Source organism: Bombina bombina, chromosome 7 (assembly GCF_027579735.1).
Source record: "Bombina bombina isolate aBomBom1 chromosome 7, aBomBom1.pri, whole genome shotgun sequence".
NCBI lineage: Eukaryota > Metazoa > Chordata > Amphibia > Anura > Bombinatoridae > Bombina > Bombina bombina.
This window is the reverse complement of record NC_069505.1, coordinates 639,387,692-639,400,935: the sequence shown is the minus strand read 5'-3', so window position 1 is coordinate 639,400,935 and position 13,244 is coordinate 639,387,692.

Below are 13,244 nucleotides of genomic sequence, written 5' to 3'. Positions count from 1 at the left end.
TGTGTCACACTGTCACATAGTGTGATCTGGGGAACAGACCTCACATAGCGTGTCACACTCTCACATAAAATGATCTGGGGAACAGACCTCACATAGCGTGTCACACTGTCACATAAAGTGATCTGGGGAATAGACCTCACATAGCGTGTCACACTGTCACATAGTGTGATATGGGGAACAGACCTCACATAGCGTGTCACACTGTCACATAAAGTGATCTGGGGAACAGACCTCACATAGTGTGTCACACTGTTGCATAGTGTGATCTGGGGAACAGACCTCACATAGCGTGTCACACTGTCACATAAAGTGATCTGGGGAATAGACCTCACATAGCGTGTCACACTGTCACATAGTGTGATATGGGGAACAGACCTCACATAGCGTGTCACACTGTCACATAAAGTGATCTGGGGAACAGACCTCACATAGTGTGTCACACTGTCACATAAAGTGATCTGGGGAACAGACCTCACATAGTGTGTCCCACTGTCACATAAAGTGGTCCCACTGTCACATAAAGTGATCTGGGGAACAGACCTCACATAGTGTGTCACACTGTTGCATAGTGTGATCTGGGGAACAGACCTCACATAGCGTGTCACACTGTCACATAAAGTGATCTGGGGAACAGACATTGCATAGTGTGTCACACTGTAACATAATGTGATATGGGGAATAGACCTCACATAGCGTGTCACACTGTAACATAATGTGATCTGGGGAACAGACCTCACATAGCGTGTCACACTGTAACATAATGTGATCTGGGGAATAGACCTCACATAGCGTGTCACACTGTCACATAGTATAATCTAGGGAAAAGACCTTACATACGGCTAGATTACGAGTTTTGCATTATGAGTAAAAAAGCAGCGTTATGGGTTATAACGCTGCTTTTTTACTACCGCTGCTATTACGAGTCTTGTAGGTACAGCTGTCCCGCACACTTTTTTGGCCGTACCGCCAATTAATTTACGCAATTTGCGTAAAGTCTTTTTTCAATGGGACTTTCATAGCGCCGGTATTACAAGCTTTTTTTTTTTTACATAGTGTTATCTGGGGAACAGACCTAACATAGCGTGTCAAACTGTCACATAGTATAATCTGGGGAACATACCTCACATAGCGTGTCACACTGTAACATAATGTGATCTGGGGAACAGACACTGCATAGTGAGTCACACAGTGTGATCTAGGGAACAGACCTCACATAGCGTGTCACACTGTCACATAGTGTGATCTGGGGAACAGACCTCGCATAGCGTGTCACACTGTCACATAAAGTGATCTGGGGAACAGACCTCACATAGCGTGTCACACTGTCACATAGTGTGATCTGGGGAACAGACCTCGCATAGCGTGTCACACTGTCACATAAAGTGATCTGGGGAACAGACCTCACATAGCGTGTCACACTGTCACATAAAGTGATCTGGGGAACAGACCTCACATAGCGTGTCACACTCACTGTCACATAAATTGATCTGGGGAACAGACCTCATATAGTGTGTCAAACTGTCACATAGTATAATCTGGGGAACAGATCTTACATAGTGTGTCACACTAACATAGATCTGGGGAACAGACACCGCATTGTGAGTCACACTGTTACATAGTGTGATCTGGGAAACAGACCTCACATAGCGTGTCACACTGTCACATAAAGTGATCTGGGGAACAGACCTCACATAGCGTGTCACACTGTCACATAAAGTGATCTGGGGAAGAGACCTCACATAGCGTGTCAAACTGTCACATAGTATAATCTGGGGAACAGACCTCATATAGTGTGTCACACTGTAACATAATGTGATCTGGGGAATAGACCTCACATAGCGTGTCAAATTGTCACATAGTATAATCTGGGGAACAGACCTCATATAGTGTGTCACACTGTAACATAATGTGATCTGGGAAACAGACCTCACATAGCGTGTCACACTGTCACATAAACTGATCTGGGGAAAAGACCTCACATAGCGTGTCAAACTGTCACAGTATAACCTGGGGAACAGACCTCACATAGTGAGTCACACTGTAACATAATGTGATCTGGGAAACAGACCTCACATAGTGTGTCACACTATCACATAAAGTGATCTGGGAAACAGACCTCACATAGTGTGTCACACTGTCACATAAAGTGATCTGGGAAACAGACCTCACATAGCGTGTCACACTGTCACATAAAGTGATCTGGGAAACAGACCTCACATAGCATGTCACCAGGACCGTCTTTAACACAGGGCAAAAGGGGCAGCTGCCCAGGGCCCAGTCTCTGTTGAGGGGCCCAAGAGTCCTAAAAAAAAATGTTTTTTTTTTATGGTTCATACCAGACTGCTGATGTGACATGGGGAACACACACATTCAGTCTAAATACTGTCACAGTCAAAAGTACTCTGCTTATATATTTATTTATTTTTAAACTGTGCCAGACCGTGTCGGTGTCATGTGACATGCCAAGCTATTGCCATGTGCTGATTTAGATGTGCACTGTGCAGCACTGAATGCAAAGCCCTAACTCGGCATCCAGCCATTCCCACTGCATCAGAAAGGTCCTACTGGGGTTACCAATGTTACCAGGTAACTGCTCTGATGGTGGGGATTGCTTCTGGGTAGGGCTGACTGTAGGCGCATGCAGCAGAAAGCTGGAGCGGCAGGCACGTGAGGATTTGAGCATCTGTGCAGCTGCATACACTGCTCTCTTCAGTCTTGAGGCTGTGTGACTTGTCTCACACTGTATCCATGCAGCCTTGGGCAGACAGCATCCAGTCTGCTGGTCCCCTTAGCCCTGCTCTTTCTGCTGTGGCCCTAAGATCAACTAACTGAAGTTTGTTAGGGGAACAGTGCTTTGTAGAAAGGTGCCAGTGGGAAGAAAAAGTGAGTGCACACACGATCCTCCCAATGCAGCATTGTCTAGTGCAGGGTGAGAGGGAACTTGTTCCTAGCAAATAAGTGACATGTGCTGCTGTGGCTGATGTATAGTGTCATACTGATACTTCACACATTAATGTAAGGTTTATTTCTATAGTTTTTGTTTTCTCTGTCACAGATTTTACAGCTTCCCATAGTAGTTCTGCTATTCCAGTCAGTAAACTTATATTTGTCTGCACCTCCATGCTTCCTCCTCAGTCTTTACCTTGCTTTGCTCCTGTTGGCAGCCATAAATCTCTTTAACCAGCTAACCTCACACCAGAATCACATTCAAAAGAATATTAAATGAATCCACAGTGGAGGAATTTATATATTTATTTACTTATTAGTACTGCTTAGGTCCAGTTTCACATATTGCAATTTATTTCATTTTTTTAAATGATTAGCCCAGCAGTGGATGATCCACTGCTGGGCTAATAATTTTAAAAAAATTATAAAATAAATTGATTTAGTTGTTTTTTGGGATGTTGGGGTGGAGAGCGAAATTGCATGGGGTGGGGGGGGGGGGTCCCAAGAAATGTTTTGCCCAGGGTCCAGTCAATATTAAAGATGGCCCTGCATGTCACACTGTAACATAATGTGATCTGGGAAACAGACCTCACATAGCATGTCACACTGTAACATAATGTCATCTGGGGAATAGACATCACATAGCGTGTCAAACTGTCACATAGTATAATCTGGGGAACAGACCTTACATACGGCTAGATTACGAGTTTTGCGTTATGAGTAAAAAAGCAGCGTTAAGGCTGATAACGCTGCTTTTTTACTACCGCTGCTATTACGAGTCTTGTAGGTACAGCTGTCCCGCACACTTTTTTGGCCGTACCGCAAATTTACGCAATTTGCGTAAAGTCTTTTTTCAATGGGACTTCCATAGAGCCGGTATTGCAAGCTTTTTTTTTTAGGCCAAAAAGTGAGCGGCACAGTCTATCCCGCAAGATTCGTAACGCATTCTAAAGTCAGTAGTTATGAGTTTTACACTACAAAGCTGTAGCATTAAACTCCTAACTACAGTGCTAAAAAGTACACTAACACCCATAAACTACCTATTAACCCCTAAACCGAGGCCCTCCCGCATCGCAAACACTGAAATAAAATTATTTACCCCTAATCTGCCGCTCTGGACATCGCCGCCACTATAATAAACATATTAACCCCTAAACCGCCGCACTCCCGCATCGCAAACACTAGTTAAATATTATTAACCCCTAATCTGCCGCCCCTAACATCGCCGCCACCTATCTACATTTATTAACCCTTAATCTGCCGTCCCCAACGTCGCCTTCACTATACGTTGGGGACATTTGGATGGGCATTGCCCTTAAAAGGGCAGTTAGCTCTCTTTTGCTGCCCAAACCCTAACCTAAAAAATAAAACCTAACACTAACCCCCTGAAGATCGACTTAACGGGAGACGTCTTCATCCAAGCCGGGCGAAGTGGTCCTCCAGACGGGCAGAAATCTTCATCCAAGCCGGGCAGAAGTGGTCCTCCAGACGGGCAGAATTCTTCATCCAGACAGCATCTTCTATCTTCATCCATCCGGCGTGGAGCGGGTCCATCTTCAAGACATCTGACGCAGAGCATCCTCTTCATCCGACGGCTAAAACAGAAAGAAGGTACCTTTAAGTGACGTCATCCAAAATGGCGTCCCTTAGATTCCAATTGGCTGATTCAATTCTATCAGCCAATTCGGAATTAAGGTAGAAAAAATCCTATTGGCTGATCCAATCAGCCAATAGGATTGAAGTTCAATCCTATTGGCTGATCCAATCAGCCAATAGGATTAAGCTTGCATTCTATTGGCTGTTCCAATCAGCCAATAGAATGCAAGCTCAATCCTATTGGCTGATTGGATCAGCCAATAGGATTTTTTTCTACCTTAATTCCGATTGGCTGATAGAATTCAATCAGCCAATCGGAATCTAAGGGACGCCATTTTGGATGATGTTACTTAAAGGTACCTTCATTCTGTTTTAGTCGTCGGATGAAGAGGATGCTCCGCGTCAGATGTCTTGAAGATGGAGCCGCTCCGCGCCGGATGGATGAAGATAGAAGATGCTATCTGGAGGACCACTTCTGCCTGGCTTGGATGAAGACGTCTCCTGGTAAGTCGATCTTCAGGGGGTTAGTGTTAGGTTTTTTTAAGGGTGTATTGGGTGGGTTTTATTTTTTAGATTAGGGTTTGGGTGGCAAAAGAGAGCTAACTGCCCTTTTAAGGGCAATGCCCATCCAAATGCCCTTTTCAGGGCAATGGGGAGCTTAGGTTCTTTTAGCTAGTATTTTATTTGGGGGGTTGGTTGTGTGGGTGGTGGGTTTTACTGTTGGGGGGGTTGTTTGTATTTTTTTTTACAGGTAAAAGAGCTGATTACTATGGGGCAATGCCCCGCAAAAGGCCCTTTTAAGGGCTATTGGTAGTTTAGTTTAGGCTATGGTTTTTTTTTATTTTGGGGGGGCTTTTTTTATTTTAATAGGGCTATTAAATTAGCTGTAATTAGTTTATTATTTTCTGTAATTTAGTGTTTGTTTTTTTTGTACTTTAGCTAATTTAATTTTATGTAGGTAATTGTATTTAATTTAGTTAATTTATTTAATGATAGTGTAGTGTTAGGTGTTATTGTAACTTAGGTTAAGTTTTATTTTACAGGTAAATTTGTCTTTATTTTAACTAGGTAGTTATTAAATAGTTAATAACTATTTAGTAACTATTCTACCTAGCTAAAATAAATACAAATTTACCTTTAAAATAAAACCTAACCTTTGATGAAGACTTCTCCCGGCTTCGTTGAGGACACCTTGCACCTTTCGCTGAGGACTTCTCCCGGCTTCGTTGAGGATGGATGTCGGCTCTTCAAAACTGTAAGTGGATCTTCAGGGGTTAGTGTTAGTTTTTTTTTTTTAAGGGTTTATTGGGTGATTTGAAATTGTTCATACCAATCTTTAACGCCTATCTACCTTTAATCCCACTCACACACAGGGTGATTGCATTCCAGTTTTCAATCCTGACAGAAGAACTTAATAAATATTTTGAGTCAGGGAAACATAAGAAGAAATTTAAGTTCAGATAATCTGACGAATGATGAAAGGGATCCACTAAAGAAATTAAAGGACAACCAACGTATTATCATTAAACAGGCAGATAAGGGCGGCAGTATCATCATACAAAATAGGGAAGCCCTTAGATTATTAAATGACACAGCCACTTACTGCAAACTATCTAAATATCCAACTATAGAATTTAATAAGGAATTATGCAGTATGTTGACAGAGGCTAGGAATGAAGGTATTCTAAATAAGGAAGAATTTGGGTTCATTTACAATTTACATCCGAAAATCCCAGTTTTCTATCATATACCAAAATTTCATAAGAACCCAACTAATCCCCCAGGCCGCCCGATCATTTCTGGCATAGATTCTATCACGAGTAATCTTTCGGTATACGTGTACTATTTTATGCAACCTCTAGTTAGACAAACTAGATCCTACATTAAAGACACCATGGAAGTCATTAATAAATTAGAGGGTTTGCCATGGGAAGAAGATTTCACATGGATGACCTGTGACGTCACAGTGTTGTACACAAATATCCCTCATGAAAAAGGCATCGAGGCATTTAAAATATTCAGGGAAAAAAGAGTGGGCTGTCGGAGAAACAATTTAAATTTTTAGAAGACAGCATCAGGTTTATATTGAACCATAATTATTTCAGTTTTGATTCAGTATTTTTCAGACAGACACAGGGGACAGCCATGGTACCTCAATGGCTCCTTCCTACGCCAATATCTATATGGCGTATTTCGAGGATTTGATGATCTGGAATAACAATCCATTTCTCAGGAACATCAAATACTTTAGATATATAGAAGACATAGTTATCGTCTGGCAGGGAGCCATGGAGGAGGCCACTGGCTTTGTCCAATATATCAATAATAATGGTTTCAATTTGGCTTTTACTGATAAATTCTCCAGAGAGAAAATTGAATTCTTAGACATAGAATTGTTTGTGGATGAGGTTTCCAATTCCGTCATGGTCCGTAACTATAGGAAACCAACTAATAGTAATGGTTTCTTGAACACAAATAGTGGACACATGAGGAATTGGAAGCAAAACATCCCATATGGGCAGTTCCGCCGGATTAGACGAAACTGCTCTAAATTTGAAGATTATAATTGTCACACATATTGGGTGTGTATCCCTTTAACTCTTCCCAGGACACCTTATGTAAGGCCCCTCCTCTATTACCTCTTTGCTAGGTAATTTGCATTCAGTAAGACTACGGTCTGCCATCTGATTTTCCCGAGCCATTGCTTGTTATTGTTCGCCTGTGTATGTGCTCAAAGAGACACCTGCTACAAGCTTATCCTGTACACAGCTTCTCTCACCTAGGAACATACCTAGGAATGAAGGCCGAAACGATCGTCTGGGGTTGCTGTGTTCCTTGTTCAGAGAGGAATTGCCTGGTATTTCGGCACTGGACTGACCATAATAGGCGGGATCAGACTGATATACTACAGGAAATTTCTTCTCTGTGAAAAGCATTACTGGGCTAAAAAGCTGCACCCAGGTGGTAAATCGCCATAGAACAGGCTAACAATGGTATTGAGCCAGTTGTTCGTTCCTGTGAGTGCACTTCTCTCTGTATGTATTTAGTCTCTCACCTAGGAAGTCTGCCAAGTCACCTCAGCTGTATCCGTTAGGAAGACTTTGCTCTCCTGCACACACGCTGCATCAACTCAGCACTACTGACATCACTCAGCTCATCCCCCATTGGATGCTTCGGATCTGCTTCCTGATTGAAGGCACGGTATTGTCTCTCAGCTTCTGTTTACATACTCCTCTTGCCTTAACCTCTCAAAACGCTATGCCGTTCTCTGCACAATCCAGTTGCAAGTAAAGATTTACTGTAACCTGCCTTCTAACTGACTTACGGGGTAAGCAAAAGTCCTATTAATCTGAACTCACCGTTGGTATACTGGTTACGCTTTGAAAGGCTGACTTACGCTTGACTCTCTGCTCTGCGCTTGCTAACACAGCAGCTAAGCTGATACTATCTGAACTGTGCATGCTTTACATTCTTACGCTGTGATCTCAGATATGTTCCCCTGAAAACTGAGCTTGATGTAACAAACTACCACGCTGCATAACAATTGTAATATATGGGACTGTGATATCTTATGTCATTGCACACTAAGAGTTTTTGATTGTAGCTTGGACTCTGTGTTTATAACCTACTGTGAGCTACCTAACTTCCAACTACCTCTGTGCATTCCAACAACCTTGATATCTGTTATCTTCACTGTACATGCTAATAAAAATCCTTACTGTGAATTTAAGCTGTTTCATCTCATACCTCAGGCTAACTGAACTTAATTCTCTAAGTTATCAGTTGTTAAAAGACTGACCCTATCCACTCAGGGATTGCTTTGACTGTTATATATCTACTGAATCGGATCTAAATATCCTCAATATTCCTCATATATATGACTATATCGTCATCCCCCGGTCTATGAGCATAGCAGGACTCTTTTAAAATAACCTAAGAGTCTGCGGTTTGGTGTGAGACCGGGTGGTCTAAAACTAACATTGAGTGATATAGCGGGAAGATACATAATACCCCTCACAAATCCCTACAATAATAAGGAAGCAGATATTCTTCAGAATAGATTTATAGAAAAAGAGTATGATGAAACATTAATCAGTGAAGCTAGGAATAGAAATGCAATGTGTCAACGTAGCATTTTATTAACGGCCAAGCAGGAAACCACATCAAATAGTGACAATAGGGATAAAAAGGTTCATTACTACTTATAGTGAAGATGCAGGGTTCATTAGGAACATTCTGGGTAAAGATTTGGATATATTAAAGGCAGATCCCATATTGAAAACCGAAATAGATGAAAAAACAGTAGTAGGGGGAACAGTCGCACTGCCGCATGCTGCTAAAGCTTTTCACTAAAAACCTTCAAAAAAATTTAGTCTTTAGCTGATTGACTCCTGTAACATTTTATGTGAGTCGATCTATACTTTGTAAGCCACTATTATTGTGCCTGAAATTGCGAGAATTGCTATTGGCATCGGCGCCTGGAGCCATTACAAGATCTTGGCCTTTAATATACCCCCCGGCAAGGCGCCCTTGGCCCTGTCGTTAAGCAGCACTTCAGGTGCTTTACCTAGGAAATTGACAACTTCTGAGGTTATACATTTATGCTGGTTTCCCATCTGCTATGAGAACTTGCTATGGAGGACGCTGGGGCTATTATTGTGGCTATGCAACAACTGCTGGAAGGCTATCTAAACGCATTAGCAGTGACTATAAACACAGAAATTCAGAACGCCAGCAATAGCGCTTTTGAACAGCCTGTCTCAATAGACTCAACATCGCATCTTAAGGTGGGTGGTGGCACCGTGGGGCCCCGGTGCACACTACTCACCTATACTGGGCCGTTAACAGATTCTGCAGGGGGTTCAGCGGATTCAAAGGTACGATGCAGAGCGGCTGAAACTGCAGAGAAAATCACTGGGCATACTGTAAATCTACCTGTGAAATGCTCCCTCTTTACGCTAACACAAGAAGACCGGGCATTTGGAACTACTGTTCTCCCCGCTAAAGCTCCTATTCAGAAGGCTAGAACCTCATTGCTACTATCACCAACCTTGTTTAGATCCGATCCAGTACAGCCTGGACGTCCTTTTGCAGTGTCCCCATACGCAACCCGGTTTCAAGTAGCTGTAGCAGTGACAAGATGCCGGCTAGTCGGAACAGCTTGCGGAGTCTTCATTTGCGCTATCCCTACTACATATTGCAAGCGAGCCGTGAAATCTGGAATTGGGTAATAAATTTGTACCTCATTTATTGACTGGTATTGGATACCTAGTTTACTTATGAATGGGGGACGTCACATAACGGCATCAGCAGACTCCTTCAAGAACAGTGTTCATTTGTTAGACTTTTATTTTAGGTATTGTGTTTTAATATATCTATAAGGTCAGTTTCTATTAACATCTTTTGATGGACACTGAGTAGTTGGACTAAATATAAAAGTTTTGCCTTAATTCCTGTACTAATGTTTTATCTATCTTTGAGCTTTATCAACTGTTAGAGGAGCCTTTATATTGGAACATTTCTTAACTAGCGCTGTCTTTTGTAATATGTTATTCTGTGTTATATGATCTGTGGACCCATGCTACCCAGGTTAAGATATTACGTATTTCACATGTATAGAGGCAGCTTAGCATACCTCCCAACATTTCAAAATTCAAAAGAGGGACACCCCCCCGCCGCAAAAAAATTGAAATGTGGTGGGCGGGGCTTTAAAAAATCATAAGACCAAAGTAATCTAAATAAAATTCTAAATAAAGTCATATATTTTAATACACAGGCAGCAAATCAAACACAAGCTCAAACCACGGGTATGGCTATGTGAGCTATGTATTTAATTAGCCTTTGCAAAGACATTGCTAAATATTTTTATCTTAATTGGACATTTAATAATAAATTCTTTTAAACTGTTCTCTGCATTCCCCATTAATATTCTAGATTCTGGTCTTTAAAGTCCGCAAAAATGCACAGTAGCACACTACATAGCATACACTTACACATGCAGATACACACACACTACATAGCATACACTTATACATGCAGATACACACACACACTACATAGTATACACTTATACATGCAGATACACACACACACACACACACTACATAGCATACACTTACACATGCAGATACACACACACACTACATAGCATACACTTATACATGCAGATACACACACACACTACATAGTATACACTTACACATGCAGATACACACACACTGCATAGCATACACTTATACATGCAGATACACACACACACTACATAGCATACACTTACACATGCAGATACACACACACACTACATAGCATACACTTACACATGCAGATACACACACAAACTACATAGCATACACTTATACATGCAGATACACACACACTACATAGCATACACTTACACATGCAGATACACACACACTGCATATCATACACTTATACATGCAGATACACACACAAACTACATAGCATACACTTATACATGCAGATACACACACACACTACATAGCATACACTTATACATGCAGATACACACACACACTGCATATCATACACTTATACATGCAGATACACACACATGCATACACTTATACATGCAGATACACACACAAACTACATAGCATACACTTATACATGCAGATACACACACAAACTACATAGCATACACGTATACATGCAGATACACACACACTACATAGCATACACTTACACATGCAGATACACACACACTGCATATCATACACTTATACATGCAGATACACACACACTACATAGCATACACTTATACATGCAGATACACAGACACTACATAGCATACACTTATACATGCAGATACACACACACTACATAGCATACACTTATACATGCAGATAAACACACACTACATAGCTTACACTTATACATGCAGACACACACACACTACATAGCATACACTTATACATGCAGATACACACACAAACTACATAGCATACACTTATACATGCAGATACACACACACTACATAGCATACACTTACATATGCAGATACACACACACACTACATAGCATACACTTACACATGCAGATACACATACACTACATAGCATACACTTATACATGCAGATACATACACACTACATAGCATACACTTACACATGCAGATACACACACACTACATAGCATACACTTATACATGCAGATACACACACACTACATAGCATACACTTACACATGCAGATACACACACACTACATAGCATACACTTATACATGCAGATGCACACACACTACATAGCATACACTTATACATGCAGATACACACACACACTACATAGCATATACTTACACATGCAGATACACACACACTACATAGCATACACTTACACATGCAGATGCACACACACTACATAGCATACACTTATACATGCAGATACACACACACACTACATAGCATACACTTACACATGCAGATACACACACACTACATAGCATACACTTATACATGCAGATACACACACACTACATAGCATACACTTACACATGCAGATACACACACACTACATAGCTTACACTTATACATGCAGATACACACACAAACTACATAGCATACACTTATACATGCAGATACACACACACTACATAGCATACACTTATACATGCAGATACACACACACACTACATAGCATACACTTATACATGCAGATACACACACACTACATAGCATACACTTATACATGCAGATACACACACACTACATAGCATACACTTATACATGCAGATACACACACACTACATAGCATACACTTATACATGCAGATACACACACACTACATAGCATACACACTGAAAGAAGGTATATTTAATCTTTCAAGTCATATATTAACGAATGAGGAGATTTGCGTATTAAATAGGGGATTATCTTTTTGTCCTTCGAATGGGCATAACCTGTTTGAATTATTTGTGGACCTTAATAGGTTTATTAGGAAACTTTCTTTACAGAGATATTTCTGTGATAAGAAATTGAAAGTAACAAATCAGGTCCCCATTATCACTGATAATATGCCAGAAAGACCTAGTAAGGATATAATCTATTTTGAACCTGAAGACTTATGTGATTCACTATATGATGACTACATACACTCCAACTTGATGTTGAGATCTAACTTTAATCCCCCAAATACTAGTCCAAATATTTCATTATTCCAGAATCTCGTCTTAGAGGACTTTGGTTCGTTAGATAACAATGTTAATAGGCCAAATCTTAATAAATATGAATTAAAAGCTCTATCAAGGTTAGCCAGATTTGGTGGTGAGGCAGGCTGATAAAGGGGGGGGGGGATAGTGTTACAGGATATGTCTGATTATATAAAGGAAGCAGGTAGGATTCTTTTGGATCCAGTCTATTATAAGAGACTTTCATTCAATCCCACCAAGACCTATTTAGCCAGCCTAATTAAATTGGTAGATGTGGGGTTCTCAGAAGGGATTCTAACTAAGAAAGAAAAAGAATATTTGGTACCTGCCTCTCCAAGTTTAGCATATTATTACCATCTTCCCAAAGTCCACAAATGTTTAGTTAACCCACCCGGAAGACCGATTATTTCGGGTATAGGAAATTTGACTAATAATTTGTCTGAATATGTGGACTACTTTTTAAAGAAACCAGTAATGGGATTACCTTCATATATAAAAGATACACCAGATTTAATTGCTAAAACATCTAAGATAGAG